This window comes from Oryctolagus cuniculus, chromosome 10, assembly GCF_964237555.1.
Source record: "Oryctolagus cuniculus chromosome 10, mOryCun1.1, whole genome shotgun sequence".
Lineage (NCBI taxonomy): Eukaryota > Metazoa > Chordata > Mammalia > Lagomorpha > Leporidae > Oryctolagus > Oryctolagus cuniculus.
Genome location: NC_091441.1, coordinates 74,450,288 through 74,473,853, shown reverse-complemented (window position 1 = coordinate 74,473,853; position 23,566 = coordinate 74,450,288). Strand labels below are relative to the sequence as shown.

The following is a 23,566-nucleotide window of genomic DNA, read 5'->3' as shown; positions in this document are numbered from 1 at the left end:
CACTCAAACACGTACCCCATTGCCCAGTTGAATTTCACTTACCAAACATGAGTTCAAAGATAAAAGTATTCAGAATTTCAAGGCAGTTACTGCATAACAAACTCAATGAGGAGCTCTTCTGAGCATGTAGGACTATGGGACTGACCCACACCACTATGAAATTGCTAGACACAGCCATCATCACACTGTGCTTTTCAAAATCAATTCTGCTTTCCCACTAACATATAATGTTTGGAATATATGTGTAAATTTGGGATGATGGCTATATACATATAAACTAAATAGATTACTTGAATCATATTTTCAATTTTTCCCCTTTTTAACCATTCTAACAAAATATTGATTCAAAGAAGACTTGTATTTTACTACATGAAATGGGTAAGCATAGTGTCCCTGAGTATATTGTGAAAATTTCCTTCGCCAGTGTCCTTTCTTCGATTCATGTTGTAAATTTGCTATTGAGAACTACTCTTAGTCTATATTCTTCATGTATCAAATCTATCTGTGTACCATTAACATTTACTATAGAACAATTTCATAAGCAGCCACACCCCTTCTTCTGAACATATTTATATACATTTACTTGTTTTTAAAAATTAATGTTTATTTTGGTGTCTTTTAAGGAATTATTTTTGTATCACGTATTTAAAGAGTGATACGAGTTCTTAGACATATGGCTTTGCTAGTCGGTGATGGATCCTTTGAGGGTAAATCTGCCTCTTTCCCAATGTTGATCTACTTTCCCCACCACTCCTTTTTAGAGAGTTCTTGTTTTTAAAATTTACATCATTAACTTTGAGCAAGGAATGGCAGGATCTCAAAACTGGCATACGTTACAAGAAAAGAGCCTGGGGGCTACATATTCTCTTCCAAGTTTTAATACTCCCAGGTGCTGCTTTTGCTGAAAACGTGCCAACTCTACCCTGTAGTTGGTATGCTGCCCTGTTTACCAAGAGTGCAAATCTAGCGTAAACTTTATTCTTAATAAGGCGACCAGGATCAGAGCCAATCAAAAAGGGAACAGCCTTCATAAATATTCACATCTCACCAGAGATTTAGCTGTAACAGGTAATGAATAGTCATAGGCAATCTCATCATTGACTGAGACCCATCAATGCAGAAACAAAACCCACTTCCATAAGCAAATCGAAGAAAGTTTGTCTATAAAATGCAGGCTAAGAGTAGTAGTACGTGAACATTATTTCTATTTAAAGATGTTTCTATTATGCTTCCTGTATCACTTATTTCCCCAGTTAAAATAGAGATTTTAAATATAAATTTCCCATATAATATGTTTCCTCCTACTTGGATAGCTGTGGATATGCCACAGACAGCAATGAGATACATGCATTTTCTCTGTGTAGCACATCTGCTTGCTGATAGGACTCATGGGAAAGTAGTAGGTGATTTTTTAAATGGTTTCTGGCTTGTGGCAGAGTATCTCATCCTGGAAACTGGAAAACCATTTGGTTCGACTACCTTCAATTTGAGAATAAAATATTTGGGCTTACAACATAAAGTGGGTAGAGGCATATGGGCTACAGTGAGTCAGGAAGTGTTCTGGACATTAAATCTGGGAGAGCGGGGAAATGGGTTTCTCCTTCCCTATTTCTCCCTTTACTGCTTGCTAAATAGAATTGTCAAAGCCTCCAACCTCCTGCATCTGTTGCAATGTTTTGTAGATTAGATATTTGGAAAGCACTCTTGTCTTCCCGAATCTGGCTTAAATGTGATCAGCTCTCTATTCTGAAACCCAGGCAATTAAAATTGTTTTATAGATATGTACTACAAACAGAACACCCCTAGTTGTATGACATACTGTGCCTCTTTACAGCCTCCATCCATCTGAGTGATCAAGCTATAAAAGTGACTCTGAGGACCTCTGAGTATTTTATTTGATTTTTAAATAATTTTTATTCATTTATTCATTTTTGTTTATTTGAAATGCAGACAGAAACAGAGACAGAGAGAGATCCACTATCTGCTGCTTTTCTCCCCAAATGTCCACAATATGAGGAACTGGGACAGACCGAAGCCGGAAGCCCAGAACTTGTTCAGGGTCTCCCACATGGGTGGCAGGGACCTCAGTCCATGAGGCATTATCTGTCACCTCCTAGAGTGCACATTAGCAGGAAGCTGGAATTAGAAGTGGAGCTGGGACTTGAATCCAAGCACTCCAATATGGGACCTGTGCATTCCAAGTAGCATCCTAAGCATTGCACAAAATGTTCACCCTAAAGTATTTTTATGCAAATGCTAAGAAAGTCCAGAGGGAATTTCCTTACTCATTTAACACTCTTATTATCCACCATCTGTCCCTTTTTCTTTTTTAAAGTAAATTATAGTTGACTTATAGAAAATTCGTTTCACAGCCTGTCACCTCTTCCACACCCCATCCCACCCTTTCAATTTACAAAACTTGCAACTACCTTCTAAATTAAATAGAGTCCTCAACTTTACATCCTGCTCCTACTCATTAGGACTCCAGGGGAGAAAGCTTTATATTCCAAACAATAGATGCCCCAACAAAACCAAAAATGCATTTGTTCATGCAAATGAAAAACCCCAGGCTGACATTAGCTCAGGCACAGCTGCATCCAGAGCGTTAAATCACCTCATCAGAACTCAGTGTCTCTTCTTTGCCTCTTGTATCCTTTACATTGAATTCATTTTCAAACATATCCCCTATGTTTGGTGACCTCTTTCATCCTTTCAGCTGCATGTCCGTCAAACAGGAGACTGCTCTTAACTCCAGCTGTTCCAAAGGAAGTTTCCAGAAGGATGTCTCAGTGTACTCTGTGGCCTAGCATGGGTGACCTGCTTATCCATGAGCCAATTGGAGGGAGATGATGCTATGATTGACAACCTTGAGTAAAAGTTCCCATGATTGAAATTAGTTATGGAATCAGCTCCAGCCAAACCACATAGACAGTGATGCTAGCAGGAAGCATAAAGGCTTATAGCCCAAAAATAGGCATCAAACAGCAGCTGCAGCCTACGTTTCTGCTCTTATCTTTTCACCTCAAACAACCTGTTATCATGGCCTCCCAGGTTTTACTAACCATGCACACAAGACATGGATATGGAGATTCTTGCTTAATTGAAAGTCATGGATTTTTGGGGACTAGGAATGCCTTTTCCTGAGAGACTGCAGTTCACAACTTAAACTTCTCAGGAAATCTTTCTACCAATTGTTACTCCAAAGCCTATGCTTGAAATCAAGTCTCATTCTTAAAGATATTTGTTTCTGGAGAGACTGGGCTTCTAGATTAAGGCTTAAAACTGGTGTCAGAGTGTTAGGGACTGTGCCCTTCTGAAAACCTTAATCAGTCATTCAATATGTGTTTAGTCATATAGTGAATATCACAAAGCCCAGGTGGTGAGAGAGCTGTTAGAACCCCTGAGATGTCCCATTTGAATTATGCCCCTCATACATTCACTGGAGTGCCATGGTCTATTAGGAATCTTCTTATATACCTCATCGACTTACTCAATGAAACTCATCACTCCTTGAAGATATAGCTCTGGTAAGCAGCAGATACCCCATAGAAAATAGTATGCAGACAAATTCTCGGCTTAGAAGGATTCTTAGGGTCCAGTCCATGCCTGTTTCACACAGTGGTACCCTCAGGGAAGACCTGAAAGAGCATTTTAGGCATTGTTTGACATCTTATATACTCTTGCTCCTTAAACTCTGGTCCAAGACTGCCATAATCCAGGAATTTTAAGAGAAAAAAATCCTTAATTTCTATGCCAGAGAGTCCAGAAATTTTAAGAGAAAAAAATCCTTAATTTCTATGCCAGAGAGTCTCTCTGGTACCTAATGGTTTTAGTTTTGTAGCAATAGATCCCTGTAGATCCTAGTAACTAAGATCCAGGCATTTGAGCCAGACCTCTGGTCCTTAACCATTTGTGTCTCGGGCTCTTTAGCTTTATAAGGTGGATAAAAATGGTAACCACTCACATAACTGCTGTGAGGAGTATATACATTAATGCATGTGGATATCCAGAATAGTGTCTAGGACACAATGATCCCTCAATCAGTATGAGTCTTTATAGGATAATAATTATGATGTTGATGTTGTCTTGTTCTTGAAATCAAGAATGAGAGCAACCAGTAGCCAACTCCTCATCCAGAGCAAATTAAATATGTGGAAATATTCTCAAGGAAATATCCTCATTTTTTGCCCACTTTTGAGTGATTGCTTTTTGTTGACCCAGCAGGGAGCAGTTTGTTCATTTAGCAGTGATTTGGTATTTTACTCCTACATTTCATGCAATTTACCTGAGAAAAGAACGAACACACATCCTGCTTGTTTAGCTTGGGATTTGGGCTTGTTTTTGTTGCCTATCGGTTGCACCCTCACCAGAGGCACAGCAATCTAAGTTCCATCTGAACACTGCTTGCCTTTGAATGCATGCATCTATGATTTTTAGCCTTCTTATTTTAATTAATATCACACACTAGCACTGCATACACTAGTGCAACCAACAAGACCTACCTGAAAGGAACAGTTTCCAAAAATCATTTAATACAATTTCATAATCTAAATTCCTGCCCACACAAGGCCTTTCCTACCCTTTCCTTACTCTGCTAGACAGGTTCCAAATCATCTCTCAGATGAGCACCATACCCAGGAAAGACTGGGCTATTTAATTCTTGTCTCACATTCATCAAATATCTTGAATTAACATTTAAATATGATCGCCAAATAAGTTTGTGAAGTTGCTTTTGTGAATTTACGTCATTAGTGGTTTGGTACAATAAAACATTAAAACAGATCACAATATTTATATTTACTGACTTTTGGCATTAAATTTTTTAAATATCCTTAAAACCTCATAAAATGGAAGCAGTCTCAAGCCCTCTACTCCAAGCCCTTTAAAAATCATACCTCTTTTTATTGAACTGTCCAAATGCCTCCTTCCTCTGAACTCTATTAGCAAGTTCCTATTCAATATTGTATGCCTTGAATTAGAGCCGGTGCTGTGTATGACTTATCTACCACTATTGACAATAACCTTTTGATCTGTGGATACCTATGGGATATTTATATTTTTCATGTTGTGCTTGTTTAATTCTTCCAAATAGTATCACGATTCTTATTTACATTTAAAAAAGAGCACAGACTTCACATATTGCACGTACACAGACGTAAGAACATAATGGCGTGTCCCACCCTCCCTCCCTAGATCCTGCCTTCCCTCTTCCTTCCTTTCTTATTTTTCTTTTAATTTTGGGGATGGCATACTTTCAGTTTACTTTGTAATAAAAGTTTAATTCTCCACTAAACCAAGAATTCAGCAATAAGAAGTAAGACCTCTGTTCCTCAGGAGTGTAGACAAGGGCTGCTATAAACAATAATCAAATCTCAAGATGTCCACTGCACTCATATATATTACTTTTCTTTGTACTTTATATATTATTTACCACAAACCAGAGAAAACATGATATTTGTCTTCTTGGGACTGGCTCATTTCACTAAGCATAATGGTCTCCATTTGTATCCAATTTGCTGTGAAAGACAAGATTTCATTAATTTTTATGCCTGAGTAGCATTCCATTGTATGTATGTATGTTACAGTTATCTGCAGGACAGGAACTGTGTTTTATTTGTATATAAATTTTTTACGAGCCTGGCAGAGAATTCTATGCAGAGAGTAGATCCAGGATTCATATTTGTTGAAAAGCCAGCCATCTTTCAAAACTCTGTGTCTGTACTAGAAATGTTTGTACCTAGTGTTTGTGTTCCAGTGGTTTAGACTATAATTGTTAATGAAATCTACATTTTTGCCTTTGCTATTGTGGATTTAAATCAGTAGAGTGGATAAGAACACACAGAGCTTATGAGAAGACCCTGCCTCTCCCCAGAAAATCTTGGGGCAAAAGACACCCATACAGGCAGGGATGAAGAATTGTGACCAACAGTTCAACCTGCCGTATCAGGTTATAAAGAAGATATGTAGTCACCATCATGGAATTGGGTACCTTCATTTAGCCATTGTAGTCCCAGGATTTATTTGCCATCTCTGTCAACATGTCCCAGGATGATTTCACTTTAAATCATATTTGATCTCTTAAACTGATGCTTATTGGGCTTTTTACTGCATTTTAAATATAAATTATATGCATTTATAGACATCAAACATTGCTGTGCTATGCTTAATAAATTTAAGGTTAGATTCTTCCATGGCTTGGTTGTCTTTATTATGACCCTGGGTTTGCAAATCTCCCTTAGTCAAGTTGTCTCTTGGATGATTCTTCATCAACATAACCCTCTCTTCAGAAAGGCAATGTGATTTAATTAGCCCTCTTCTTCATAATCAAATCAGACTCTATGAACAATTAAGGAAGTTTCCCCTTCGAATTTATAAATCACCATGATTTTAATAGAAGCTTATGCAGTAGTTCCAAGGTTTAATATTGTGCACCCTCTGCTGGGGGAAAACAAAGAAAATTACAGCAGATGTGAAAAGTAAGTGATTTGACGTACGAACTGAAAGCTTTAGATTAGAAGAACACTTGGCTCATAAAAGTCTTTCATTTTGCAATTATTTTGAGAATATGTTTCTGTAACTCTCTTGCATAAACAATATATTATGTAATTTAAATTCATGAACATTAACCAAAAAATATTCAAGCTTACAATTTATGGAATGCAGAGATCTGAAAAATCCCTTTCAAGATCTCCCTGTGGGTGGATTCGCGAATATATTTAGAGTAAATCACATTGATAGAAACCCTAAATAGCAAGAAAAGGAAATATTAACTATCTGGAAGACCGAGACTTAAATAGTACTTTCTGTGAAGAAAGCTACAAGCTAGTAATTTTCTGTTCTGCATTCCACAAAAGAGATTGTCAGCTTCTGCAGTTCTTGAATTATAAGAAAACAAATATCTTTCTGTTTAAAAGTAAATTTAAATACTGTAACCTCTTACAGTGAATTACTAAGAATGCTAATGTCTATATCTACTTGTCTACCCTTTCATTGAAAGGTCCCCATACAATGACAAAGACAGCCTAAAATTATCTCCAGTTAGGTTAAAAACATAACATAAATCTGAGTTCCATAATGCTTTCATAAGACAGAAGAAAGTAGCTATCACTGGAATATTCTTCCACTGTTATTCATAACAGGTGAGCAGTTTCATCTCAGGGAAATGATCACTTAGAATGACAAATGTTTTAAATGGAAGAATATTAGATTCCAGCACAACTCATTTCTAAATCCTTATACCACTGCATGTACCCACATCTGTGTGACTGTCCTAGTTTATCTTGAATGCCATAATATATTGTTGAAAGTGGTCAGACTTATCTGTTCCCCATACTACCTATTATAATCCACTGTTGAAAGAATATTTCAGCTGACACCGCTGTATCTGTAGCCCTTGGTGCAACACAAACCTGATATTTTCTAATCCAAGGTTATTTTTCAGGTCATCAATTCTATTTCCAAACATCTGACAGACTCTGGTGTTCTTAATTAGAATGGTGGCACATCTATCGATCATTATCTTTATGACTTCAATTTTCTCCTCAACTTGTAACAAGTTCAGATTCAGGCTTTCACAGACCCTGGCTGTTAACTTTCTGAATCACATCCACCAGTCCTTACTAAGCCAGTCTGACATCATTTGATCAGTAAAGCACATATCCTCAGATGTTCAATCAAAACTTCAATGGTTTACCTCCAAGGAAGAGACCGTGAGGGCAAAAAGGTAAATTCTGATCTCTCTCTCTCTCCCTTTCTTTCTCTCATTCTGTTTCTCTTTTTAACATAAAGCCACATGCTTATAATTACGTCTATAAGGTAAAAGGCATGAATGTGGACAAAATTACATTTCAATTTCTTTGTGGTTGGTCTTTAGTAGTATAGAAAACACAAATAATTTTGTAAATATAGCCTTCTACATAGTGCATGGGTGGGGAGAGAAGAAAAAGAACCACTAAGTTTGATTAGCTGCATTCCCTGTAGGCTGATGCTTTGAGATGGCTTCATGTAATCTGACCTCCCCAACTCTGCTCCTGCTTTTTCTTCCCTGTTTCACACTTCTACTGTTTTAGCAGGCCCCACACCCCCCCCTTTTTTTTTTTTTTTGACAGGCAGAGTGAACAGTGAGAGAGAGAGAGAGAGAGAGAGAGAGAGAGACAGAGAGAAAGGTCTTCCTTTGCTGTTGGTTCACCCTCCAGTGGCCGCTGCGGCCGGCGCGCTGCAGCCAGCGCAGCGCACTGCTCCGAAGGCAGGAGCCAGGTGCTTCTCCTGGTCTCCCATGGGGTGCAGGGCCCAAGCACTTGGGCCATCCTCCACTGTACTCCCAGGCCACAGCAGAGAGCTGGCCTGGAAGAGGGGCAACCGGGACAGAATCCAGTGCCCCTACCGGGACTAGAACCCGGTGTGCCGGCGCCGCAAGGCAGAGGATTAGCCTGTTGAGCCACGGCGCCGGCCAACAGGTCCCACACCCTAACATCTCTTTAAAATGACATCCTTGTCCATCTGTTCATGTGTTATCACTTCTTTTCTCATTTCTACTTTTCCACAACAGATTATGCCCAGCTCATGTACAACAATCACCATAAAAACTTCTTTCTGAGGCATATCAAGTTAACATGATTTTTTTCCCCCTAAGATAAGGGCTAAACTAATTAATTATTTAGTTCAGTTCAGTTAATTGGTTAATTAGTTATGTCACATCTTTGTCCTTTCAACATAAATTTGGATTGAGTTGATTAACCTTCATACTTCCATGTCCCTGGTGCAATGTTATCCTGAGGGAAACAAACTGTTCAATCCATGGCACCCATTGTGTTCATTGTCCTGATCCATTTTCTTACAACATAGAGAAAGAGCTTAGAGTGTCTCACCTTCTGTCTCATACCTGTCTTGCTTTTTTGCGATCATTTCTTTCAGCTGCGCATTAAAACTAGCTCAAAGAGTGTTTATTCATGATGCTATAATGAATGATACAGGATTGTTCTGAGTGACAGGCCTTAGGTACTGGAAAGACTCAGTACCTCCTGCATTCTGTCTGTCTGTGTCTGTCTTCCTTCTCTGCATCTCGATACACTCTTTCTCCTGCTCAGTCAAGCTCCTACCATGTAGTGAGGATCACTGCTGGTTGGTACACCAAGATAATAATGTTAGCAAAGATCTAGACTCTCATTGTTTCATCACCCAGGGAAGGCATTTGATTCGCCCTGCTTTAGACCTCTTGGACCAATCACAGTTGCCTTGTGTTGAACAATTACTGCTTTGAACCATAAGCGACTCTTGGTTCTGTACATTTTGAGTGGTCAAATACAGGCATTTTTGTATGGTTCAACTGGAGGAGGGTTGGATCTGCATCACACAAGCTTATACTAGGACTTGAAGAAGAGGATGAGAAGACAACCAGACAGCTGAAAAATTAGCTATTACAGTTCCATCAAAATATTTCATATATTTCTAAAACATAAGGTAGATAATATAGTCTTTATTTTATGATAACCCATGGAAATATTTCTTGTGCAACACAAAACAGATGTTTTCTAATTTGAGGTCATTTTTCAGGCCGTAAATTCTATTCCCAGGCATCTGAAAAACTCTATTATTATTAATTAGAATGATAAAATTTCTTTTTACTAAAGTGGATTTTGCTCTTAATAACCATGTTTTTATGCATACTTTCATAGCATATATAGTATGTATAGCCAGTTCTCAAGTAACTGAGAACCACACTCTGAAATGTTTCATCTCTCCTTCTACCAAGTCATTCTTCTATAGTAAAAGATACATGCCTATTATTTAGGATCATATAATGGGAAATATTTCCCAAGTCTTTTAAGCACCCTGTAGATAGGAAACTTATATCATTCCTGTAGGTTTTGGAAGTTTCTCCAATAATGCTAGCCAATAAAAACTTTATTCCATTTAAATACGCTTAATTCTTGAACTATATAAAATTGCCAATATCTAACCATTCTTGACTTATAAAAGTGGCTTCTTCATATCATTCAAATTATTAATCTAACATCAAATCTTCAAAATTAGCTTCATAAAGTATACAATTCAATGTCATTCTTGGTCTAGACCTAAAATGGTAAAGGAAAACCTCCCCCTGCACTATATAACTGAACTCATTTGTTTTCACAACTGTTAAAAACAGGGTTTTGCTATAATAGTACTGTGTACCCAAATACAAATATGGATGCACAATAAATGATTTTCCATGAAGCCCACATATGACTGTGAGATCACAATGGTTTGATTTCCAAGTCCCTCTAACATAGCAGAGGCCATGGTAGCTTTGTTGTTTTATCCCCCATACCTAACACAGGGACTATACTAAAATACCATACAATAACATTAATTCAATCTTATTAAGTGAGAGAAAAACAGAGGTGTGTAAATGTTTGAATGCTCATGTAAGTAATTCCATATGGAGTATACACAGAAAATCAAGCAAAGGTAAGGAATGTGCTCAATAAAGAGACTGCATACATAAAGACGGAGGCCTGTATGATGAGGAGACATTTGGAGATTAAGGAGAAAAGTATTGGCCGGTGCCGCGGCTCAATAAGCCAATCCTCCACCTGCAGCGCCGGCACACCGGGTTCTAGCCCTTCGGGGCGCCAGATTCTGTCCCGGTCGCTCCTCTTCCTGTCCAGCTCTCTGCTGTGGCCAGGGAGTACAGTGGTGGATGGTCCAAGTGCTTGGGCCCTGCACCCGCATGGCAGACCAGGAGACGCACCTGGCTCCTGGCTTCAAATCAGCGTGGTGCGCCGGCCACAGTGGCCATTGGAGGGTGAACCAACGATAAAGGAAGACCTTTCTATCTCTCTCTGTCCACTCTGCCTGTCAAAAAAAAAAAAAAAAAAAAAAAAGAAAAAAAAGAATAAAAGGAGAAAAGTATTGCAGGTAGAAAAAAAATAATACGTGCAAAGTTCCCTGAGATGAGCAAGAAGTTGAAAAAGAAGTCAAGAAACAGTGAAAAGAGACAGCATGGGTGGGGGGCAGGAAGCAGGGAGGGCACTGACAAATCTGTTGAGGGCCAGCTTAGGTGTGTTTTATTACCAAGAAGACCTTTTTCTCTCCTTTGTTTCTTATTGTCTGTCCTGTCCTGGAAGGAATAGTCATCTTTGGGCTGCTGCTTCTTCCATATCCTGCTGGCTAGGCTAGGGTTGCAAGTTCAAACTCATGGTATTTTCAGATTGCTTTTTACTATATTTATATTTTTTGTCCTGCTGATAATGAGGTCCTATATATGGTCAAGACAGGAGCAGGCTTTCTTGCTTACTTTATGGACCTAAATGTGCATATTGAGACCCCCTGCACCGAATGTGGTGATGCAGCAGGTATGGCCTTCAAGGGCTTAGGTCATGAATCTGGAGCCATCATGAATGGGATTAGTGACCTAATAAGAGGGACCTCAGAGAGCTCCCTGGTCCCTCCCATCATATGAAGACAGTCATCCATGAACCAGGATCATCCCTCACCAGATGCTGAATCTGCTGCTAACCATGGACCATGGAGTCCCCAGTCTTCAGAACCGTGAGAAACAAACGTTTGTGCTATCTTTAACACATCAAACAGGCTAAGGCACTATACACTATGGCTATGAAGACTGTGGATTCTCCAGGCACAGAGTTTTAGCCACAGCACAAACCCACTGCATGTATAGCACCCAACACATTGGCCCCCATGGGGACGCAAGGGCAAGGGTGTTGACACAAATATGCTGAGGCTCATGTTGCCTGCTGTTCTGTGAGTAATCAAGTCATTTGGCTCTGACCCACGATAGATAATATCAGATAAAACTTATAACAACCAGAATCCATTATCCAGAGCAATATAACATTTGCTTGTAAGCAGGTTAAGAATAAAATCTCAGACATGATAATATATTTAATTCCTCAACAATGTAGGTGAAATTATAGAAAAGACAAGACTTTGCCTTTTATAGAGTTTAAGCTGGAGATTTGATGGAGTACAATCACATTAACTTTTAGTGTGATTTTTAGTAAGGAAGAACATATGAGGATATCACTAATGTTTGAGTACCATCTGTGAGTAGGTACAAAAATATCATTTGATTACTATCATAGGGATAATAATTATTTTTAGAGAAAAAGGGTAGCTATTCTATGTAAGTGAGTTTTCATCATGGATTTATAATATTGAAATACAAATGAACAAACACTTTAAATTTTATTACACAAACATGTGTCCCTTAATGAAGGGGTTATGTTCTGAGAAATATATCATTAGGCAACCATGCCATTGTGCAAAGCTCAAACTGTGTCTTTTACGTACACCTAGATGATACGGCTTACTATACACCCATGCAGTATGGTATGGCTAATATGCTCCACATCTGTACAACACATTACTGTACTGAATATGGTGGGCAACTATACCACAATGTTAAGTATTTGTCCATTTAAAAGTATCCAAAAGTAGAAAAGGTACAGTAAAAATAGGAACAGTAGTTAAGAAAATGATAAATTGTATCAGAGGGCATTTATGAGTGAAGTTTACAGGACTGCATGTTGTTCTTCAGTGAGTCAATGACCGGGTGGATAGTGAGAGCATGTTACTATCATCCACTGTAGACTAGAAACACTGTGCACTTGGGCTATGCTATTCCATGAAAAATATTTTTCTTTCTTCAATAATTCATTTTTTCAAAAAAAAGTTAATTTTAACTTACTATAACTTTTTTTTACTTTATAAACTTCAAAATTTTATTTTTATTTTGCTTATTTTAAAGGGAAGCAGAAAGAAAGAGACATAGTTCCCATATGCTGATGCAGTCCCTAGATGCCCACACACTGAAGGAGCCAGGAGTTCATCATAGGTGCCTCCTATGGTTGTCAGGAACCTGACTACAGGAGCCATTACTTGCTGCATTAACAGGATACTGGAATCAGAAGTAGAGCCAGGACTTGAACCCAGGCACTCTTGCATGAGAATTAACTGGTAATTTAACCGCTATAACATACTCTTGCCCCAGACTTTTTAACTTTTAAAACTATTTTTTAAACTCTTTTGTAATAATACTTAGCTGAAAACATAACCACATTGTACAATTACAGAAACTATTTTCTCTATATCTTTATAAGCATTTTTGTATTTTTAAAATATTTTTAACATTTTGTTAAAATCTAAGACCTTCACAGGGTCAGGATGGTCAGTTTTATTATCTGGCACCTCCCCAATATTCACACTGGCTGATCCTCAGGGACAAGAATATGCCTGGGCTGCCATCTCCTATGACAACAGGGCCTTCTCTGGACACCTCCAGAAGGACTTGTGTGAGGCTGTTTTACAGTTAGCTTTTCAATATGTATGTGATATATTTTAACATACATAATATATATTTAGTATCTACGTATATAACGTAGAAGGGGTGCACTCTAAAATAATGATATAATCTACCGCACAGTCAATGCCTAAACCAATAACCTAGTCATTTAGGATTATTATCAAGCACTAAGCACTGCCTGTGATTGTATGTGCTCCACTTTTATGTGACCAGCCACACGGCGGTGTGTGTACACCAGCATCATCATATGTGTGCATAATGTGTGCACTATGACATAGCACTAGCTCTGACCTCACCAGGCAGCAGGAATTTTTCATCTCCATGAAAGTCTTACAGAACCACTCTCCCCTGTACAGTCTGCTGTTGACTGAAATGATTCCATGTGGTACCCAACCTGGCACCACTGGGAAATCTTTCTCTATTTTGCCCAAGTTTCTGTACAATCATGTATTTTTTTCCCCTCATATATCTGAGTTCCTACAGGTTTTCTTTAATTTTTACTAGAATAATATATTGAAATACATAGATACCTAATTTCACTATTGTGAAAAACTCCAGGTCATGGTATTGCAGTTCTTTTAAAAGTTGTCATTTTCATAACTTGTGTAGAAATCTCAAAAATTCTCTAAGGTTCAGAATAAAAGCAAGTGAGCACCTCATTCTGGTCATTGCAGCAGGATAAATTCTCCAAGGGAGTTTTTCCCCAAACCTGGGACTCAAGAGGGGCTTTGTAGAGGATGGTGTTACGGTTGAGTGGATTAAGCCACTGGATGCTGGCAATCCATATCAGAATGCCAGTTCAAATTCCAGCTACTCCACTTCCAATCCAGATTCCTGCTAATGTGTACCTTGGGAGGCTATGGATGATGGCTTGAATAATTGGATACCTGCCATCCATGGGGGAGACTTGGAGTTCCTGACTTCTGGCTCCATCCTGGCCTAGATCTAGCTGTTGTGAGCCTTTGTGGAATGAACCAGCAGATGGAAGATCAATCTCTCTCTCTCTCTCTCTGTCACTTTGCCTTTCAAATGAATTAAAAATTTTTAATAGGGCCTTATAGGGAAATGATACAAAAGCAGAAGAATACCTACTACAAATTTGGTGGGATTTGCTGAAGCAGGAGTTTAGATCGTTGCTTCCTTCTCTTGGAACTTTGGACTAAAAGATGAAATTGAGAAAGTGGTGATTATTTATTAACATAAAGTCATGGTAATTGACCTACGCTTTTTCCTCAAAATGTTCATTCTGTTGATTATTCTTTTGAACATTGAATAAAGGACAAATATCATTTTTCTTAAATGTATCCCTGAATATTACAGATGTTGCAGCCAGATTGTCAATAAAATTGTTTTAAAAGTGAACTTCTAGATATACGTAGTTTAATATTCTACAAGACGTGTTGTGAACCTCCGCTTGTGAAATCTTACATGAATGATCATTTCCCTGATTAACCGTGGAACAGTGATTTATTCTACTTCAGACTTATACTCTAAATATAATCATCTCATTACTGGCAACAAATCACCTTACGAGCAGTTACAGTTAAGAAATTTCCTCACAATCTGGAATGAAACACTGAATACAAGCCTCAGTTCTATCTCTCTTTATCATGCTGCAATGAACCGGAAGCTTAATTTACTTCCCATCTGCCTTTATTTCTTGTTCTGTCGATCTTATCCCTTTTTCCATTTTTCTTCCACGGCATGGGATGCATTCTCTTTATTCCAAGCCCTTATTTTTGCACTTGCAGAATTGGTCAGCTGATTTCCAGCAAGACATCACACTGAAGAACTTTGCTTTCATTAACTTGACATAAACTCTCTCCTCCATCTAATTTTGCAATTAAAATTTTTGTTTTGCAAGAACTGTTTTTTCCCTTTTTCTCCTATAGAAAAACACTGCTTTGAAAATTATAAAAAACTAATTCTTTCAGATCTACCTGATTTGGTCATTCTATATGACATCCACAAATAAACTGTCAGTCAGTACTAACTAGCACACGACATAATACTATCTGCATCTAAAGCTATTCAAAGAGACAGGTAACTTAATAGCAGCATTTTAAATTTCAGTTGGAAACTTTATCAATTGCAAGAAAAGTTTGGAGATTCTGGTACGATATGTGTGGTGTTTAGATAGCAGTTTTCTAGTCCTCTATCAAACTTGTCTCTGTGGCCAACAGTTTGGGAAATAGTATAGTCAGCCTCACCTCAAGACATTAATTTTGACTTCTTAAGCTTGGGCAAATAGCTAAACCTCATTGTCTTGTCTTTAAAATGAGACCACAGTAATTTATAGATCAGAGAGTTGTAAGGAAACAGTTAATGTAATAGTTGCTTAATAATGCTATTGCTCTATTATTCCTGTTACTAATGCAGTAATGCAGATATACTAGAAACTGAGTATTCATTGGCAAAGTTCAGATGTCTGTATTTAAATGGTAGGACTCGAAGTTAGTATCTACATATTATATTCATAATGCCTTAATAATCTCCACTTAAGCCATATACTAAGCCTCAACAGATAAAGTATCTTGCTCTCAATTTAGATTACTGCAGCATATGATCTTTGGCACTTACCTCATGGATCTTAGTGCATTAAATTTTTTTTTATTTTTTCTCATGTATTCTATAGCTTTGTTGTTCTCTTTGTTGTTCTGTTTGCTTCAAACTTGATATCCACACACAAGAATAACTTGTAAGTGTTCAGCATTTTGACATTGTATGTATGATAAGTTAGTATTCTTACTACTTTTTAATAATTTGTTTCATCTGCCTATTTTCAAGGATTGCACTCTTTTTTTTTTTTTTTTTTGACAGGCAGAGTTAGACAGTGAGAGACAGAGACAGAGAGAAAGGTCTTCCTTCCATTGGTTCACCCCCCAAATGGCCGCTATGGCCGGCACGCTGTGGCCGGTCTGAAACCAGGAGCCAGATGCTTCTCCTGGTCTCTCATGGGGTGCAGGGCCCAAGGACTTGGGCCATCCTCCACTGCACTCCTGGGCCACAGCAGAGAGCTGGACTGGAAGAGGAGCAACTGGGACAGAATCTGGCACCCAAACGGGGACTAGAACCTGGGGTGCCAGCGCTGCAGGCGGAAGATTAGCCTAGTGAGCCATGGAGCCAGCCCAAGGATTGCACTCTTACTGAATGTTTTAGTTAACTTTTAAAACCATCATAATGATGATGATCATGTGGAGCAATGGAAAAAGCGCATAAATTGCAACAGAAATCTTGGAATCACATTCCAGCTTTCCTGCCCGCTGATTATGAGGCCTTCAATGAATTATTTATACTAGAGTAAATACACAGTGTCGGCAATTATGACCTGAAGATGATTATATACCCGTAGGGTTACAGTGTATATTTAAGGAAAAAAATGAAAAAAATGTGGTATATAGAATATACATAAATGTATGTAGTGTTTTCTAAAGGTTCATGGAAATGCATAATATTAAAAATTATTCATGAATTTCAAAATTTTTGAAACCAAAATGAACACCTTTTAATTCATTTTTCCATGAACTTTTTGAAATACTTTTGGATATTGTTGCTGTGAAAGGAACCCAAATTCCATTTATGCTAAATTATTGGTAAAAACGTGATATCATTATGTGGAGGGGATTATATTTATAGTAAATCCTTGATGTATCTATATTTGTTAACCATATTTTCTTAATTTCTGAAAGTATGTTTTAGCTTATGTTACATTTTTAAATGCAAAATTGGCATCTCACAGACCTCAGGATGGCTACTTTAAAAAACTCTATAAAATAAACAACATTCTTATATTGGTAAGAAAATGGAACGCTTTTGCCCTAGCATGGGAAGGTAAAATGGCGCAGCTGCTATGGAAAGTAGAATGATGGTTTCTCAAAAAATTAAAAATAGAATTATCATAAGAACCAGCATTTCCACTTCTAACTATATACCCAAAAGAATCAAAAGCAGGGTCTCAAAGAGCTATTTGTGCATCCATATTCATAGCAGCCAAAAGGCAGAAACATTCAAGTGCTCCTGGACAAATGAATGGATAAACAAAATGTAATGTATACATACAATGCAATGCTATTTGGCTTCAAAGAAGCAAAGGAATTCTCACACTTTACAAAATATGATACCTTGAGGATATTATGCTAAGTGAAATAAGCCAGTTACACAAAGACAAACACTGTTAGATTTTACTCATGTGAAGGATCTGAAGTATTCAAATACATAAAGAAGTAGAATGGGAGTTATCAGAGCCTGTGGGAAGAAGTTAATGGGAACAGAGTTTCAGTCTTGCAGGATAAAAAGTGTTTTGTTGAGCACAGGTATTTAGCCTACAGGATGCCCCAGTCCTACACTGGAGTACCTGAGTTTAATTGTTGACTCTTGCTCCTAACTCTAGCTTCCTATTAATGTAGACCATGGGAGGCAGTGATGATGGCTCAAGTAGTTGAGTTATTGCCACTCAAAGGGGAGACCTGGACAGAGTTCCCTACTCCTGGCTTCACCGTCACAATATTCCCTCCACTGCAGGCATCTGGTGAGTGAATAAAAAACGGGAGCTCTGTTTCACTGCCTCTTAAATAAACTAAAAAAAAATTTTTTAAAGACTTCTGGAAACTAGTTGCACAGCAATGTAAATGTACTTAATACTATTGTGCACTAAAAATAAAATGGTTAAGGTTGTAAATTTTGTTATGTGTATCTTACCACGTTTTTAACAAATCCTAAATTGGTGTGTTCGGTCTTCGTAAAGCTATATAAACCTGAACAGCATTTAAGAACACTGAAGGGCAGTGTGTGGCACAGTTAGTTCAGTGACTGCTCCTGGAGCCAGCATCCCATTTCAGAGCACTGGTTCTAGGCCCTGCTATTCCGCTTCCAATCCAGCTTCCTGTTAATGCTCCCAGGAAGACAGCAGATGATGGCCCCAGTACTTGGGCGTCTGTAACTCATGAGGGAGATCAGGATGGGGTTCCTGTTTCCTGGCTTCAGCCTGGCCAAGCTTACATGTTGCCATTTTGGGAGTGAACCAGAGGATACAAAATCATTTCTCTCTCTCTGTTTCTCTGTCTCTCTCTCTCTCTGTGTGTGTGTGTGTGTGTGTGTGTGTGTATCTCTAAGTCACTCTTCCTTGCAAATAAATAAAGGAATCTAGAAAGAAAGATTCTTGGGCCAATCTTGCTCCATTACTTCACTGGGAAACTACTAACCTTGTAGAAAAAAACCTCTAACCTGGAGTTTCTGCATCTATTCAGGTGGGAGAATGTATTGACTTCAGTGATTTTTAATTTTAGTTTTTTAAAGATTTAGTAACAGAGATAGAGAAGAAGAGACAGAGATCGTCCATCTGCTGATTCTCTCCCCAGATGACTATAAAGAATGTGGTTGTGCCAGGCTGAAGCCCAGAATCAGGAGCTCTACCTGGGTTTCCCTGGTAGGTGGCAGGGTCCTAAGAACTTGGACCATTCTCCACTGCTTTTCCAGGTGGAAGAGCAGGGAGCTAGATTGGAAATGCAGCAGCTGAGACTTGAAATGGCAGTCATATGGGATGTAATCATTGCAAGTGATAGCTTAACCCACTGTACCACAACACCAGTCCCAGTGCTTTTTTTTTTTTTTTAAGACTTATTTAGGGGCCAGCTCTGTGGCGTAGTGAATAAGCCCTTACCTGCAGTGCAGGCATCCCACATGGGTGCCGGTTCAAGTCCCAGCTGCTCTACTTCCGATCCAGCCCTCTGCTATGGCCTGGGAAAGCAGTAGAAGATGACCCAAGTCCTTGGGCCCCTGCACCCATGTGGGAGACCTGGAAGAAGCTATTGGATCCTGGCTTTGGATCAGCACAGCTCCGGCCATTGCAGCCATCTGGGGAGTGAACCAGGGGATGGAAGATTCTCTCTCTCCTCTCTGTTTCTCTGTAACTCTGTCTTTCAAATAATTAAAGAAATCTAAAAAAAAAAAAGGATTTATTTTTTTTGAAAGGCAGAGCAACATAGAGAGAGGTGGTTGGGGGGAGAAATAGATCCATCTTCCATCTCCTGGTTCACTCACCTAATGCATGCAACTCCAGGTCTAGACCAGGCTTAAGCTAGGAGTCAGGAACTCCATCCAGGTCTCCCACATGGGTGGCAAGGGACGCATATACTTGGGCCATCATTTGCAGTCTTCCCAGGTGCATTAGCAAGGAGCTGGATTGGAAGGGGATCAGCAAGCCCTCTGGTATGGATGCCAGCTCCAGGAGCAGCAGCTAATCTACTGTGCCACAACACTGACCCTTGAGAGTGCTGTTTTAATATTTAAAAGAGATATGTCCTTACAGGGCAGCAGTGTATCGGTATCACTTCACTAAGGCAGTCATAATAAAATACCATGGACTAGGTGGCTATAGTGGCAGAAATTAATTTTCTCACAGTTCTGGAAGACCTAGATCAACATGTTGGCAGATTTGGTTCCTCCCGATGTCCCTCTCCTTGGTTTGCATTGACTGTCTTTTCATTGTGTCCTCATATGGTCTTTCCTCTGTGTGTGCACCTCTGTGCTCAATTTCTCCTTCTTATAAGAACATCGGCCACATTAAATAAGGGCACACACTAAGTATTATAACTATCTCTTGAAGGAGCTTGTCTCCATATGGCTATAGTCTAAGGCACTGGGCATTAAGTTCGGCCCATAACAGCATCTCATACATCTTAAATGGAGAATAAATGTAAACTGTATCTTTATTTTTACCTGCATGAATATGTGCCTTTGGCATGCATATAAAATAAAATATTCCTCTCATAATTCATGTTTTGAAAATCAATGTGAAGTGAACAAGGTCATCATTCAACAGATTTTTACTCATAAATCAATTGAAAAGACAATTGCCTACTGTGAGGAAATAAGGAATTAAAACATGGTGCATGCTTTTTCATAAACCGGAAACGAGTGCCATACTTTTTGTTATAATATTTACAAAGCATTATACATTTTATAGTCTTTTATAGATTGTCCTATTTAATGCTCAAAAGAAAATTGTGAGAAAGATGTGGGCCTAAGTTTTAAGGTTATGCATTTATTTCTATTGCATCTGGTTCTGAAATGGGTTGTGATGGTTTTAAAAATGGACCTGCTGTCATTATTTTAAAACGGAAGCAAGTGAAGTGAGCGAAGCAATTTTGGAAAAGGGAACTCAAGGGTGCTGAGAAATGAATTCACAGGACAAAAGGTGCACCTGTCTCTTACTTCCACTTCCATCCCAGAGTCCTTGGTGATGGGAAAGACTCAAAGAGACAGAGAGCTCTATAAAAATTGGAACCTAGGACAGAGTCAAGTTGGCAGAGAAAGCACATTCACGGAGAAATAGAGCACGATTCACAGTGGGCACCTCACGACCTTGAGGCTCAGAGGCAGTGGACTGAGTCCATTGGCGCAACCCTTCGGGAGTTTCCGTGATGGCGGTTGGCTGAGCGGTTTCTGGGCCTGCCGCAGCCCACGCTGTCTGTTGGGGCTGGAGGAGGCAGTGGGTTTGATGCCGAAGGAGGTTTATCAGGGGCCAGCAGTTCCCAGCAGAGCAGGTGCTCCACTGAAGCAGACACGCAGCTGCTACATCCCATTCAGAAGCTTGCCCTGCTCCTTGTCCCGGATTGTCACAGGCAAGCTCCTGGAAGCAGAACCAGCTTCTCAGCCTGCAAGCTGAATAGTCAGCAGACAGTTTTTAAGTATTTAAAGAAAACTGACACAATGGAATTGAAAAGCTAGGCCAGGGCAGGGGTGAGGGGGAAGCTTTGAGTCCATGGAGGAGGCAGAAGACACTTTATGTGAGGTGGACTTGCAGAGCCCAGGGAGCACCAGGGTTCTAATCACAGAAGCAGGCTGTGGAAAAGAATTAAGAGAAATACCTTTAAAAAATCCTTTATCTATCTATCTATCTATCTATCTATCTATTATCTATCTATTGAATGGGCATCACACACACACACACACACACACACACACACACACACACAGCTCTTTCATCTGCTGGTTCACTCCTCAAATGACTGCAATGGCCGGGGTTGGGCCAAGCTGAAGCCAGGAGCCTGGAACCCTACTCTGCTTTAACCACTTGGGTGTCAAGGGCCCACCTACTTGGGCCATCTTTGGCTGCCTTGCCAGGTGCATTAGCAGGAAGCTGTTTTACACACAGAGAATTTGGGACTCAAACCAGCACTCTGTTGTAGAATGCCAGTGTCCATATGACAAACCCAGGGAAATTATTTTAAAAAGCAATTCCTATGAGAATAAAAAAGAAAAGATCTACTGAATAGCAGAATGGTCACCATCAAAGACAAGAACAAGTTAGAAAAAGAAGCCCCAGTATTTCTGAAATGTTCTCCAGAAGACAAAAGAGATGGAAAGCTAGGAGAAAAAGACAACAGGTGTGAGAGCACTCCATTGGATGTTTCAATGAGATAGAAAAATGAGAGAAAAAAATGAGGAAACATTTCCTAATGTGCAGCTAGCAGGAGGAATAGAACAAAAAATATCCACTTTCAACCACCCTGGTAAAAGTTCAGAATTCCAAGATTTAAAAAAGTTTGAAAGGAAAACAAGAAGAAATAAAACAACAAAGCAAAACAAAGACCCACAGAGACAGGAAAATCCTTCAGGATTGTTTTAAATAACAATGAATATAAGACAGCAATGATGACTTGGACATATGGCGTAGCAGTGACATCTCTGCTTGGGACACCTGCGTCTTCCATCAGAGTGCCTTGTTCTAGTCTCAGATACTCCACTTCCCGTCCAGCTTCCTCCTAATGTGCACCCTGGCTTAAATACTTGGATCCATACCACTCAAGTGAGAGACTTGGATGGTTGCTGATTCCTGGCTTCATCCTGGTTCAGTCTTGCTGTTGAGGCCATTTGGAAAGTGAACCAGTGGATGAATTTTATCACACAGGCTTTTTCTAAAGGAATTACTCAGGGATATGGACACACCAAACAAAGTACAGAGAAAGAGAGAGAGAGAGAGAGAGAGAGAGAGAGAGAGAGAGAGAGAGAGAGGGAGAAGAATGAGGAGGAGGAGGATAAACTAAAATGTTGGTTGCTAAGAAGTTGTTTCTAATGTTGTAATTATGAGATACATAAAATCAAAAAAAGATAAGTTGTAATAGGCAAAGGTAAAAAAAGTGAAACTTTGTTATAGTTAAGTCTGAAAACTCATTACTGTATAAAATGTTGATATGAAAGTGGACATTAACGCCACGTCCCAGTCAGAAAAAGAATAGATAAAAATGGGGCCAGCACTGTGGCACAACAGGTTAAGCTGCTGCTAGCGATGCTGGCACCCCATGTCAGAGTGCCTGTTCAGGTCCCAGCTGTTCTGCTTCTGATGCCGCTCCCTGCTGATGCTCCTGGGAAAGTAGTAGAGAATGGCTCAGTGATTGGGCTGCTGCCACCAACAGGAGAAATCAGGACAGAATTCCTGGCTTCTGGTTTTGGCTTGGCACAGCCCCAGCTGCTGTGACTGTTTGTTGAGTGACCTTGTGGATGAAAGATCTCTCTCTCTCTCCCCTTCAAATAAATAAATCTTAAATAAATAAAATTATAAAAAAGATTATATAATGTAATGTAATATAGAAAAGATTTGAAAGTAATATGTGAATACTATCTTGTGAAAGGCATGGATTTCCAGATAACTTTTTGTCAAGAAAAAAACCACACATTTGAAATTTTGATAAAGGGCTTGTGTACTTTTTAAAAGATTTTCATGTAGGAAAAATGTAGGGAATAATCCTTAGATGAAAGCCAGGGGCCCTTTTTTTTTTTTTTTTTTTTTTGACAGGCAGAGTGGACAGGGAGAGAGAGAGACAGAGAGAAAGGTCTTCCTTTGCCGTTGGTTCACCCTCCAATGGCCGCCGCGGCCGGCACGCTGCGGCCGGCACACCGCGCTGATCTGATGGCAGGAGCCAGGTACTTATCCTGGTCTCCCATGGGGTGCAGGGCCCAAGCACTTGGGCCATCCTCCACTGCACTCCCTGGCCGCAGCAGAGAGCTGGCCTGGAAGAGGGGCAACTGGGACAGAATCCGGCGCCCCGACCGGGACTAGAACCCGGTGTGCCGGCCCCACATGGCGGAGGATTAGCCTAGTGAGCTGGGACGCCGGCCTCTAGATCTGTTTTATGCATGACTATTACCAAGGACCTCCCCTGTACTCCCAACCCCCTGCCCACCCCAAAGCATTTACAAATTGATTTTGACATGGATAGAAGAGGATCTTTTATTCATTTGCTTATTTATTCAAGGAAC

At 39.4% G+C, this 23,566-nt stretch overlaps 1 long non-coding RNA gene across 2 annotated transcripts in view; it reads left to right on the top strand.

Annotated features, from left to right (window-relative positions):
• Positions 1–11,417: 11,417 nt before the first annotated feature.
• The window catches only part of LOC138844073 (uncharacterized), a 212,686-nt gene continuing 200,537 nt past the window's right edge, over positions 11,418–23,566 (top strand). The window contains exon 1 of one of the 2 annotated variants that reach the window (XR_011379472.1): positions 11,418–11,745. This is a non-coding gene — a long non-coding RNA (uncharacterized lncRNA). The remainder of the gene's footprint in view (positions 11,746–23,566) is intronic. The other variant, XR_011379473.1, reaches the window with a different exon arrangement.